This window comes from Festucalex cinctus, chromosome 4 (genome assembly GCF_051991245.1).
Source record: "Festucalex cinctus isolate MCC-2025b chromosome 4, RoL_Fcin_1.0, whole genome shotgun sequence".
Taxonomy (NCBI): domain Eukaryota; kingdom Metazoa; phylum Chordata; class Actinopteri; order Syngnathiformes; family Syngnathidae; genus Festucalex; species Festucalex cinctus.
The window spans coordinates 24,496,902-24,511,619 of NC_135414.1; the positions used below are offsets into that span (position 1 = coordinate 24,496,902).

The 14,718-nt window shown below is 37.8% G+C and overlaps 1 protein-coding gene across 1 annotated transcript in view; it reads right to left on the reverse strand.

Annotated features, from left to right (window-relative positions):
• LOC144017871 (FERM domain-containing protein 5-like) overlaps positions 1–14,718 on the reverse strand; it is a 37,177-nt gene that overhangs the window by 15,040 nt on the left and 7,419 nt on the right. The gene's annotated exons all lie outside the window — the stretch shown is intronic.

Below are 14,718 nucleotides of genomic sequence, written 5' to 3' on the forward strand. Positions count from 1 at the left end.
TATTACTTGAGTTTGAGAATGATACAGTTCAGAATGAAAGTACTGCAGATGCCCTGCCTGAAGTAATGCTTTGATTTTAATTTAAGGGACAGGGTGCCGATTAATGTGACAAATCTGGTTAAAGTAGCAGGTAGTTTGCCATTTGTTTGAAATGTCTATTAATTACTGAATAGAGAAAAGTTTCAAATTAATATCGTAAATTCCGGCTAAAATAATACAGTCAACCCTTGCCGCAATATAAGTTATTATTTGTGGTTCTCTGATCTACCCCAACTTTGACATTGCTAATGTCAACTTGCTAGTCAAATTTGGATTTTTGAAGTCTATTTCCCGCAACAATTTTATTTGAATACTGCACTATGTAGCCTCCAACCAAGGGGCATTGGACTTGAGATGTTTCAATCCATTCCCATGGACTTCGCAAGCAGTGGAATTCAAAACGTCTTCCCCGCTTTTATTCTTTCAAATTACATCATTGTCGAGCAGAGCTTTGCTGCAAACTACATGGAAGGACGAAGGCGACTCCGTCAGCGTTTCTCTTTGTCATTGTCACCGCATCCTTATTCACCGGGACAGACCTGCTGACTCGCCCAGCAGCAAGAATAGATGCACACACGCATACACGCGCACGCACACACATTCAGAGTTGTAATTTTTCTTGCTCTCACCAAAACTCCTGAGCCACAGTATTTCCACTGCATTAATCTCCTTCCCCATCTGCTGTTTACACTTGACACCAACACATTCCTTCTCAGTTTATCATCAGTGCTACCACGTTTCCTCCGGAGTGCGACAATTACACACCAATACCAATAACACTTTTTTTTTTTTTTTTCTGACTTGAGTACAAGTACTTACTAGGGATGCTCCCATACTGATACTGGTGCTCGGTACTCATAATAGTGTCTTGATATCAAACACCAATCCCGCTAGGTATATAATTTTCAGGTAGGACTGATGGCTGTGTGGAGATAGTCCACTGCAAATTATGTTGTACAAGATATATGATTAACTCCACTCGAGTGCATTCCCAGTGAAATGTGAATACTGTGTTATAGTGAAACATTTTGTAAACTGTTAAATATAATAATAAAAACAAACATCTTTTAAACTACGTTTGAATTTAGTTTTATTTTTGAAAACCGATCTTTTATTTTGAAAACCGGATGTCCTTCTCCGTGCCAGCGTCTCTTCGGAGCACACTACCGTAAATCTTCCAAAAGGGCGAACAGAAAAAATGAAGTGCGGCTGACTTGACCGCGTAAAAAGAAAAGGCGGCTAGCTTTACCTCAGTTTTATGATGACAATTACGGATTATCGTCAGCAGTAATCGTGCCAAAAAATAGCCAACTAGTATTTTTACACGGTAAAAACAGACAAACAAACAGAATAGGAACACCTCCAGAGCGTGAAAGAATTGCAACTCACCACTGTGCATACGGCATCGCAGTCTTACATGTAGCCTGGAGCACAAGGTATTTCATTTACGTTGTATCTCTTTCTGAACACTAGGGGGCACTATGTAAGAGGAGGAATGACACTACTGTAGATAAGAAACGAAGAAGAAATAAAAGATGGAGATGAACATAGTCTGGAATGTAGATGCCATGCTAGCTCTGTTAAAAATAAAATATTTTTATCTATTCAATTCTAATTAAGACAATAAAAGTAGGCAGCCATTCATACACATCAAACAAGTTCCCCCTTCCACTGGGAGCAATGACATATGTGCCATTTATCAAAAGATAACGCTGACCTGTGCATTTAACAAAACTTTCCCAACATAATGATTTTATCAACATGTGGTTAAATCAGCTTTAAAGAAATCTCGGGCCAGAGCTTGAAAATCCCCAAAACAGATTGTTGAATAAACAACGTGTATGTGCGTTTTTATCCACCAGAGACTTGTGGGTAAAAATATATTAAAGCAGAACAATCAGCGGGAGAAAAATGTCTTAAATAAATATAGGCCCATTTGCTACTCGTGCTGTGTTTTTATTACAGCCATAAATAAAAGTCATAAACCAGATGATGGAAAAAAAAACTAGAATCAGGCAAAATGCTTTATTTATTTATTTATTTATTTGCTTATTTATTTATTTTTTTGCATGTGCACGCCACCGCCACTTTATCCACCCAGCCAGGCCTTGTGCCAGATTAATTATTGAGAGGGGTTCAATAACAGCTTGGGAAACACCGCATCAATAAATGATGTATCATTTTTTTTAAGCTGCAAGATGGAAATTGCAGAAATAAAGCAAATGATATTTTCTTACTTGGCATCATTTGATAGGTATTTACTCTCCAGTATTCACTCTCCTCTTAGTTATTTCTGCTCTGTCTGTCGTTGCAGTTCCCTTGTGCCATTATGTCCCCGAATCACTTTTTACTTGGCTGACAATAAAATGCCATCTCTTCAATTGCTCCCTGCCAACATTTTTTTTTTGTTTTTGTTTTGGTATTTGTGTGAAGCTGCAGTTTGTTCAACACATTATAACACACTCACTTCTTTCCTCTTTTAGGAAGCAAATACAGCCATTGGAAGTCATATTTATCAGTGCCAAACTAATTACCAAGTACAATGGAGCTGGGCCAATGGTAAGATTTGGAGTTCAACCAATTATTTATTTATTTATTTTTTTGTGGGGGACTAGTAGCGACTCTAACAATACATCAACTTGAAGCTCAAACCATCATCATTGCATAAGAAGTATATATTTCATTAGTTCTTTTCAAAACGTGAAACCTCATATAGATTTCATGATGACAATATTATGAGTCTGGATGGAACAATTTAATAGAATTTAGTCTGTCATGCAAGCAAAAGCTATACTGGTGTCATATTTTCACTGAACTGCATTGACGTCATTTTCAGGTGAGATTATTAGTGACTTGATGAGTAATTAGACTTGCTCAGGAAAATGTTCGCTTCTCCAAAAGGAGCCTCATTAAGAAATGAGGATACCCTCGATTGGATCCGCCAATCTGGAACACCACATCACATCATGACTAGCTGACTACCAACGACGATCAATAATTATTAGTAAAATTCCAATGGATGGAATCCGATTTTTCATTTAGTAGCCACAGGCAAACGATATTCTTCTTGCCTTGAAAGATGAGTTAAAATGCTCGAAAGCAGCTGGCGCTGTGGATTTTTTTTTTGTATGTTTTTATAACGTGTGGCAGTCAAAGTTCTAGGGATGTCACGATAAGGGCAAGATCGTGATATCACGATATTAAAACTGCCACAATATCGTCGTCGTCATGTTCACAATATTCAAAAGGAACACATTTGTTTAAAAAAAAAAAAAGTCAGGTTGATTTCCATTTTTACACTTCTCGCACCCTCTAGTGGCTAGTTTATTAGCGCAATTTAATTTTCATTAGGGATGTTTTGGCCTTCTATGTTTAAAATCTATGCTAATTGTCAGATGAAGGGGAACCTAATTTGCTTGTGAAGCGATCAATGTGTGCTTGCATTAGCAAGTAAGTGCCTCAATATTGTTATTAGAGATTGTAGGTGGTTTATATGCATTGCTGTTATGTACAAAAGCACAATATTGTTTGTTTGTTTGTTTGTTTGTTTTTTACAAAAAAAAGTATGAGCTCTCTTTTTTACAATATTGTGATCGTTTAAATATCGCCAACGTCCCCACACTATCGTGATAATTATCGTATTGTGATGTTTGGATATCGTTACAGCCCTTAATCATGACAAACCTTCTACAATCGGAAAAGTAAAATTACCTCACGCTCACTTCTGAGCATGCATGCACATTTTGACTGAGAACTTTAGGAGAGATCTTTTCCCATCTCATTAAAAGTAACATCTTCATCTCCAAAGCTAATGAGATCGAGCGCCATAGAAAATGGATGGACGTTGAAGCACCTGCGTAGAAATGACCTGACGTATCAGACACAACCTTGTACGTCATGAACATATTTTCATAGACGGGCCTTGACTCCATCCCCCATTAGAGCAAGCATTTGTACCACAACGGCATTGATCTGTGACACCACAAACACGGCTTTGCGCAGTGAAAAGTGTCAGCGGACGAAACTGTCACCCTGACCGAGCACTCAAGCGGGTCAAACGTGTTACTGATCACAGCCCGTGATGGCACTCGGCGCCCCACGTTTGCTGCTTTCGGATCCCGACGACAACTATTTTCCGAAGGGCAGTGTGAAGTTTCAGTTTTGAAACGCTGCGCTCAGGTTGATCTTATTTCATCAGCCAGCGCCAATTGGTACGCACACTCCCACGGATGAAATCTCACACAATGCTTCCTCTTGGTGAAAGAGATATTTCATTATCAGTGCGCCTTTCTTTCGAGGACATTGTGGCTGCATAAATGGTTTTGTGAATGGAAGGCAGAGAAGCTGTTTCCTTTTTTTTTACCCTGACGTGTTAATATAGAGGACTAGAGAAAAGGACATCATTATAAGTTCAAATATGTCCAAATATAAGGTAACTTTTTGTCTTTGACGTTCTCACACGTGATCTTGATCTTCCACATCTTGGCTTTTGATTTGAAGCCATGTGGTGCCACTTCTTAGTGTGCTATTGTGACCATAAATGCCAGGAATGGTCTCCCGTGGATATAGCCAGTATAAGTGCACTTTTGCCCGTGAATTAAATTTTGAAAGAGTCTGAAAAAAAAAAAAAGTACATTATTACTGTATTGTCCAGTGCCTTTTCTATCCTACAGGCATGCACTTCAGTATTCACCTCACATAAGCAGTGATTAACCGCCCACTCACCTTTAACACCGCACATACTCGCACAACAAACACTTGTTCAATAGTGATTCCTTTGTCTGCTAACATAAGGAATTCATTTGGTCCAAGGACAACAATGTTTTTTCAGCATTAAAGGTTTAGACATTATGATCAGAGTACTGCTAATGCTAGTTCAACTATGCCGGTTTACCTTATTTATTGAAGAAAAGAAAATCATCCAAAATGTTAGTGCATCAAATAATGCAGCCATGTGTATTGACAATGCATGTTTTTTTGTTGTTTTTTTTTGCAAAAAATAGTAATCAAATCGAATCTAAGCATTATCTGTTTTTATACTGAAATTGCCAGAGATAATCTATACTTAAATGGCTTTTAACATTGTTTACAACAAACAGCTTACAACATTGAACCAAATTTTAGCTGTTGTTGTCCAAACTACGGCCTGGGGGCCATTTGCGGCCCACCATCCATTTTTCAGCAGCCTGCTGCATATTCTAAAAATGACATTTAAGACGACCTCTGCAAGGCTAGTTAAAAAAAAATACAACTGAAATAATAACACAATTTCTCATCAAAACACATAAAGATAATTCAATTTTAGCAACATTTGTTTCTTGCACTTTGTGCTCTGTGTCCAGGATGGCTTTATGAACATTAATGATCCTCAAGAAACTGTTTAAAAAAATGGTCAACTTTCAACAGTTTGCTCTATTTTTGGTTCTGAATGTGTAAATGGGTTTTATTTACTGTTTAGTGCGGGGGTGGATCTCGTTTAGTGTGCTACAGGGCCAAGGACACCCCAAAATATTGAAAATACTAAAGTAACCTTTAACAGAAAGCTGTTATGTATCATATTTAATGACTTGATTGGTTGATTTCAGTGTGTTTAATAAATCAAAGTCAAAGAATTTCAAAGCGACCCTTACATTCTTTCATTTTTCTGTATGCGGCCCTGAAATTAAAACGTTTGGACATCCATGACCTAGAATAATAAGTTGAAAAGTTATTTTTCATTGCCAAATCTGCAGTCCTCCAGTTTTGTCACGCTACTATCCCCAACATGAAGATCATCTATCGCTAGTGACAAGACTCAACTCATCTGACTGGATGAAAGTCTCATTTCATCACGTCAATATATTCAGCCTGCAGGATCCCATTAGTGGAACACTCCTTCAGCCTGCACTCACTCGGTGTCCGTCTTGTCAAAACGGAGAAATTCACGACGTCTCAAAAAAAAAATAAATCAATTTTATGTGGTCTGTTAAGCGTAATTCAACCTAGCATGCATTGTTCTATCCCACAAGGGGATACATTTCATTTATTGTCATTTATCCGCCAAGTCAGGTATATATCATGTGCAACACAAGTCAGTATTACTTGAAACACATTTTAAATTTTGTGATTTGATGTGATTGCTGCTAAGTAGGCAACTTTGACCGTGCAAATACAGCATCATTAACAAGTGGACGATGCTACATGATGATGATACATTGTGGTCTTTAAAACCACACATTGAAACTACTCATGTGGAACTAAAGAACTTAATTACCTATTGTTTATGTGGAATATTCGGATGTTATAATTGTTATGTGCCGGAGTTGGGTCCCAAAAACGCACAAATATATATAGACAGCGAATGGATCTGATTGGCTGCGGCCAACACGTGGGTAACCCTGATAGGTCGCTGAAACAGGACATGGATTTCTCTGATTGACTGACACGCGGGTAAAACTGATTGGCTTCTGACCAAATAAAGAGATTCAGGATTCCTGACATCACATAGCTTCTGACATCACGTAGCTTCTGACCAGTTGAAACTAGTTGTTAGTTACATGCTGATTGCATCAGATCAAATCAGACACTTGCCCCAAACAAAACACAGTCATGACAATAATCCAATGTAGCTAACATTTGTTCTTAATATCTTCATATATTTTTTGCTTGTTAAATTGTGCATGTTTTATTACCAAACAGTGCCATGTTTCCGAATTATCTCTTTTATTAAATTAAGTAAACTTAATTAAAAATCCATGCGTAAAACTATGAGTTTTCTTTCTTTTTTAAAGTCAAATTTAGCAATAAAAACAAAGTTACTGCTAGCTGTTAGCATGACAGCCCGATTCCCTCCTTCTAATTAAAGTCATTAAAGGCGCGATGATCCGGGGTCTCGAAGGCTCACCGCACACAAACTTACTTGGATATGAATATGGAAGTTTCTGCGAGTCTGATTACTTGGCCTTAGCAGAGTCCCGAGTGCACAAGTGTAGTGTGATTATAAAAACATGAAATGCAATTTTAATCTTCATAGGTGAGGTGGGCCCGTTCTCGTCCAGTAGCGCCAGAAGGCGAACAGCAGCAAGTGACATTAATAATGTCGCTGCAACATTCAAACACAGTGGCGGAGACAATTAAGTGCCGAGATTCACCGGGCCCCTGAGACCACGACCACGAGTTCTTTTCATTGCTGTCATACTCACGCACAACCCTCGCCAGTGGAAAGGTAGGACCTTTTATTCAGCGCAGGTTTTCCAGACTTCACAGTTTGTATTTTTGTTGGTTTTTGAATGACATTTTATTTTCGAACTTGGAACTTATTCAACTTGTAAACATTAGGTAAGCCGTGATTGGTTGTTGCCTCAGCCCTCAACACGTGATGTCATTTTTAGTCGACAGCAAGTGACAAAATGCGTTTTTAAAGGTGTTAATTTGTAGATGAAAAATAATGACATTATCAAATTCATGATAGACAAAATATTAACTTTTTACCTATGAAAATTGCGTATAAAATTGCAGGAGCAGAAAAATATGGTACTTTGTTATTGTTTAAAAAACAGAAGGGAGTTGTGCCATGGTGGAAGTCTGAGTAGGTGGAGCTCAACGTTGTATTTGATGTCATGTTGTGTCTCTTGTAAAGAAGTTGAAAGTGAATCAAGAGCCTCGCTAATGGTTGTGTTGCAAGAGAGTTCAGTTTGCCTCAATTGAAATTCCACACAATCTCCAGAATTCTCAGCTATCAGTTAATTAATTATTATGCCCGTCCCTAGTTTTGATTGTCAAATAAATGGTGCATAGCACAACATTGTATCAAATGATTTTAATGACTGAAGTGACTGCTTCAGTTTAACGAGAATATTTGAGACTAGACTGTCGTGAATGTTTTTTTGTTTTTGTCTGTCGGGCTTTGTGGTTTTGAAGTGTGACCCAGAAAATGCAGCAGCGCGTTATGATGAATTTCCGTAGCAGAGGACAGAGAACTGAGAAAAGGAGTCTGTTTATGCATTTGTGCAAAGTCAGATGAGATTCTAAAGCTACTGACTAATTAATGAGCTGACTCATGTACATACCGGGACGTGACTGGGGAGAGCACGACGTTGCATGAGCAAGTCGCTTCAGCGAGAAGCACCTTTTCAGACATTCTTGTTTCATTCCGGAGCTAATTGGAAATCCCTAATTTGACAAAAATGGCATCATTATCCCATTTTCCCACTTGTTGACGTTTCAGGGTTAGGATTGTTTTTGTTGTCAGGTGGGGCTGGTGAATGTCCCTCCTGCATAGCAAACAGTCATTCACTTGCCTGGTGGTAAAACGGCTCTTGTGAGCAGACAATAGCTGAAGGCGCAAACCTCCTTTTAGATATTGACTTCCTGACTTTGACAGAGATGGATTCTTTCACGTCTTTGAAACTAGCAGTCCTTCCGTTCCAGAACTTGGACAGTGTTGCCCCCAAAGGAATGTCACTTCTTTCAAGATGCAAATGAACTGCTGACTCTAACGTCGTAGCGACTGCTCTCCTATCTTGTGTTTGCGTAGAAGTTGCTTGGTTTCACTAATGTAGAGATCATTGCACTACTCACAACACTGCATAAAAAATAAATAAATACATAAATAAAAAACCTTTATTAGTTTGTTTGTTGGGATTTTGTCCTTGGGGTGAACCAGATTATGCCCGAGGGTGTTGGTGGGCTTGAAATGGATCGGGAGATGTAATACTAACCACTAAAACAATATACTGAATTCCCAGTTTCTTTCTTTCAGTAGGTACTAGGCAGTGAATCTATATCCAGTAATCTATCATTCACTTATCTAATTGAACAACTGAAATAAATTGAGTTTTCCAGCATATCATCACTGTCCTGTGAAAACACTTGTCCCCCCCCCCCTTTTTTTTGACATCTGCATTCAGTTTCATCCCATAAATGTAAAAATGTAATTTAAAAAAAGACAAAAATAGACATGTGTTTTTCACATGACAATATTTGAATTTATTAACTCATTTGCTCCCAATAACGTGTAAATAAGTTTTTTTTTAATGTTTTAAGTGTCCCAAAGACATATTTATACGTTTTTTTATTTATTTTATTTATTTTATGCTAGAGCATACAGAAGGTTTTGATGCAGCCTCTCAACTGCAAAGAACGGTTGCAGAAATGGTAGTTATTACACAAACGGCTAGCAGGTGGCAGCATAACAAAGATTTGTGAAAACTGATGAAACTCAGCTCTCTTCTAATGCTAATTGATGCAAAACGGAAACAGATTGAAACATTTTTTTTTCCTGATGAAAGAAGAGACTTTAATCTTTCTTTTGATAGGTTCCATGCTTTTATAGCAATTGAACACAATATTCTGTGGGCCTTGCAAAATCAGTCAAAATTCAGTAAAACAGCCGGGAGCGAGCGGGATTGCTTCTGTGAAAATGGCTGGGAGTGAATGAGTTTTGAGAGGCACTATTTCATAATTTATTTTCATAAATTCATACGGCCTTCACGAGACTTTATCAAAACCGAAATGTCCTCGCAAAATATTTGTTGCTATTAGATTAATGTAGTTAAATTCCAGTTAAGTGCGTTGCACCAAATCTACTTTCCATCAATCCACGCACACCTTTCCTCCACATCCTATCTTCCTTCCTCCCTTCTCCCAATGCGACCGTCATCCAACATGCACATTAAAGCTCGTCATCGGCTCAGTGAAGGCACTGGAAGCAGAATGAGGTTCAGCCAGGCAGCAAGGTCACCGTGACCTCTAGTGAAGCGGCAAGTGCATAATGCTTTGCGGGAGGAGACGCCCTTCGTGTCTGCGCGAGCGAATGATGCAATTCGGGAACTGTTGAAACACCATGTGCATTTGAATTTAAAAGATAGGTGAGTTTTTTCTGAGGTGAGCATCTTTCACGGGTGCCCCATCTCGCTTTCAAAAGGACCATTAACCCCAATTTAAAAAGTGCCAAACGCTTTTAAGAACCTACCATCCCAGAGGCAAACGCTAAACTGGGCCACAAGAAACCGACGGGGGACGGTCGCTCCCTCTAATAAGAGTTCAGAGTCAGGTTATTAACATGCGCACGTGTCTGCGTGGCTGCCGCAGAGCTTGGCCAAACAGCAGCCTGACGACAGCAGCTGTAGAGTAGTGATGCAATAATCTTGTTACCATGGAGACCCGAGGTTCCCAAAAAATCCAAGGGCGGTGGAAAGTCACTGTGCTTGGCTGGCTCGCTGGCTGGCTGGGACACTGCTGAGATGAGACGCAGCTATTCGCATAAAGATGCTTGACAAGCTGCTTTTACACTGCAATGTTACATCTGCCTAATGTATTTTTCATCAAATAAATCCCATGCACAGTACAAAATTAAACAGATTGTCCATGCTAGTCAGACACTTGAAATTAGCATTGAATGCCTTACATACATTATGTTATTTACTCGTTTGTGGGTGTCTGTTTGCACATTCACGCATCCTATTACCTCAAGTGATTGGTGATGATGATCTAATTCCACGAAGCAGCTCGCCCAGCATGAACGCATAAGACGGCATGAAAATAACCCTTAAATTAGGTTTCAAATCTATTTTTTTCCATCCACTTTGAAAGCTTTTAACACAGTACATGTAGCACTGAAAATACTCACTCAAATTCCCGAAATAGTGTACAACTTGAAAACAAAATGGTTTGTTAAAATCTTCCTAAGAAAAAAAAATAAAAAAATAAAAATCACAGGGTCACGATTTGAGCAGATGTTGAGAAAGTCTTATTTTATGCTATATTGCTGTGAATTGAGACTTTTAAATTGAAACGTTACAAAAAATTATCTTGTGAGACTCCACCAAATCCCGTGAAAACTTTCAAAAATATTGTGAAATTCCAGCAAATCTTCTTAGATTTAACCACACCTTGAAAACCAACAAATATCACAAGATTTGAGCAAATCTTTTTACGAGACTGCGTAAATCTGATGAGACTCCAACAAACTTTCTGAAACATTTGAAAATCTGAATTGTACAACTTCAACGGAACTCATGAGATTCCAGCAAATCCCACTAGCTCACGAGAGATGCGCCACAAATATGTGAGACTTCAGTAAATCTCTCGAGACAACACAACATCTTACCACACTTCAACAAATCGTGTCATTACCAAATCTAGTAAATTGTCTGCAAATCTTTTTGCGAGACAATTTTTTTTTTTAAACTGGAAAATTGTGTGTAATTTCAGCAAATCTTGTGAGACATCAGTGAGCTTATACAACTTTAGCAAAAAAAATTTAACTTCAACAAATCTCACAAATCTTTTTTGGAAGACTCCCTTGAATCTGATGAGACAACAACAAGCTTTTTGAGACATTAAAAAATCATGCAAACCTTGAACAAATCTTTCAATAGATCAGCAAATATTTTAAAACTATAACAACAAATTGTCGCCATCTTTAGCAAATCTGATGAGATTTCAGCAAATCTTACAAAACTTTAAGTCTCATAATACTCCAGCAAATCTAATCATATATATATATATATATATATATATATATATATATATATATATATATATATATATATATATATATATATATATATATATATATATATATATATATTAGGGGTGTTAAAAAAATCGATTCGGCGATATATCGCGATACTACATCGCGCGATTCTCGAATCGATTCAATAATCGGCAGAATCGATTTTTTTTTTGATTTTTTTTTTTAGGATTCACACCTTGAGCATGGAAGAATGTTATATGAACGGAACATTAAGCCTTAATATTTTATTTTAATGCTGTTCAAACATGAAACAGATTACAACCTCTATAAGACTGAAATTTCAGATAAATAAATAATACATTTTCATATAAATCTTACACTCTACAAGCTTACTGATTAGTATTTTCTAAATTTGAATGAAAAAAAATCGCAACAATCGACTTATAAATTCGTATCGGGATTAATCGGTATCGAATCGAATCGTGACCTGTGAATCGTGATACGAATCGAATCGTCAGGTACTAGGCAATTCACACCCCTAATATATATATATATATATATATGAATATATAAAAGTTTTAAGAAATCCTTACAAAACCAGTAAATCTTGTGATGCAACTTACTAACAAATTTAAGAAAATCTTGTGAAACTTTAAGGAGTCTTTTGAAACATTAGACAATAATGTAAACGGTCAACAAATCTTATGAGACTACCGGAAATCTCATAAATCTTCAGAAAAAGAAAAAAAATCCTGAGACTACCGGAAATCTCATAAATCTTCAAAAAAAAAACCAAAAAAATCCTGTGAGACTTCAGCAAGTCTTAGCAAGCCTGAGAAAAACCTATTGAAACTTTAGAAAATCTTTGACAAAGTTTTGGCAAACTTTGCCAAATTTCAGCAATCCTTACACGACTCCCATTGCATGTCCGTTGCACAGACATCATCAATGTTTAAGGTGAGTACACTATTTATTTATTTTATTTATTTATTTATTTTATTTTTTATTTTTTACAATAGAGGGGTTCACTGATTTTTACAAAGATATGAAAACTGTGAATGTCGAAATGTTATGATAAATTATTGCTAGAGCAAATACAGGTTTTATAATGACTGGAACATATTTAGTTTAATATCAGTTGCATATTACAGATTCTTTTTGAACAGTTATGATTCATTTCCTAGCTGCATTGCCCATCCCACGGCCCTCCGCGTACCGCGATAAGCACGCCTTTGACAGATGTAATTGAAATCCATCTAAATGAAATCTCAAAATCTCTCCTGGCTTCAGTGCCTTCTCTGCAGTGCGCTTGTTAAGACGTGAAGAATCTCCAGCAGCTTTTTGAAGTTGATTTCCTGCGAGTATATCAGCCATTAGCATGCAGTGCCCCTCCTCAGACATGTTTGAGAAAAAAAAAAACCCGTAATAATAAAAGAGGCAATAGGAACAAATAGTCCCCCCCGCTGGTTACCTCCTCTTCATCTTTTTATTTTACAGGCACTTCACACAGAGAAAAGTGTATGCGTATGAGATCTGCAAATGGAACAATGACGACCACATTTGGCCGCTGTTGGAAAGACGACGGACGGCTTATCGAGGAAGAGTGCTTGATATTCCATGCACATACGGTTGCTCCACTATAGCAAGAGTTTAAAAATAGCTCACGGTGCACTGAGCTAATGGGACGGGTGTTCTTGGACTGGAAAAAGGTTTTTTGAGCTTGGTTAGTTAATTGAAAGCAGCATTTGAAGCAAGGAGGAGTCAACCCATACGTTTCCCTCGCAACATGTGGTATGTGTGCCCACTAATCCAAACACATCATTCCGATTAAAGTTGTGTTCCTGGAATATGAGTTTAAACAGCAAAATATAACTGTTTTTATCTATCTCAGGAGGCGGCCCTTTTGCCACTTGCTGTCGACTGAAAATGACATCATAGTGGTTCGGAGGTCTAATAATAACCAATCATGACTCTGTTTCAGAAAACAGGTGAGCCAAACAGTTTGTCATTATCTTCATAACGGCACATATTTTTACAGCTATTGTATGGGATCTCATCCGAGAGTAGTTATGTCCCTAATGTTGGAATCCAGTTATGAGTTTCATCACTTGAATGACGTCTCATTGGGAAGCCATTACACAATTAGTAAATAAGATTACATGAGTACAGTATATTACCAGTCAATGTTTTGCTAAGATTGGGAAGAACAGCTAAAATGTCACACACTAATTTCTATTCATATTATCTACTTATATGTATTCTATATGTTGATATATAAAAGCAGCTAATTACAGTGAGTTCATGTTTATAGTTTCTATAGTGACAAAGCACTCCACTATCTTCTTATTTGATGTCTTGGAGGAAATTATGCATCAACTGACCTCGATAATACAACAGCGGCAATTTAGCTGGAATCAAGAAGTGCGGCAATAACCGCTGAATTGCAATTTTGTGTTTACTCTGTGTGTTATTTGACACACACATACACCCACACTGCATATAGAGTACAGCACTGCACTGGAAGGTCTCTGGTGACATCATTAGTGCATTTGCATTTTGTCACAACCGCAGTGTAATTAGCACTTTTACAGCATAATGCTCCCTTTTTTCCACTGACTAAAATGTTCCAGACTTTTATGTTGTATATGGCAATATACCATAACTCCAACATTGCATAAGGCTTCTTTATTTAACTATGAGGTGAGTTAGTGCTGATTATCTGCAGTCTCAGCTTGTTCTATTTGGGCCCGTGAACTGTTTTAAACCTCAAAGGAAAGGTGAATAAAAGGCCAGCTAGATACGTGATATCGCAATGTGTATTTTATAACTCTTATGTAGGCACAGGATTTTTTTTTTCTTTCTAAAATCTCACTATAAGTAAACATCTATAGCTGTTAGATTTGTGAATGTGAACCCAGTTTGTGTCTTTTTGGACTACGAAACACCCGCCTGTGCATGGCAACAATCCCTCATCAGAATACGAGGCACACAGTACACACCAGCGACTCGGCTCACCTCTGTGAAAACACCTAGTTGGTGATTAAATATCAGCTGCACGGCCCTGCAGGGATCATGAATAACACATGAGGGCTGTGTCTGAGCTACGCGTTCAACACGGCCTTCTTCCAAGTTCACGTCACAAGTGGCAGACAACCACCGGACATCTACTTCCTCTGATGCCTTCAGTGCACACAAAAAAAAAATGGCTTCCTCCTCTTCAA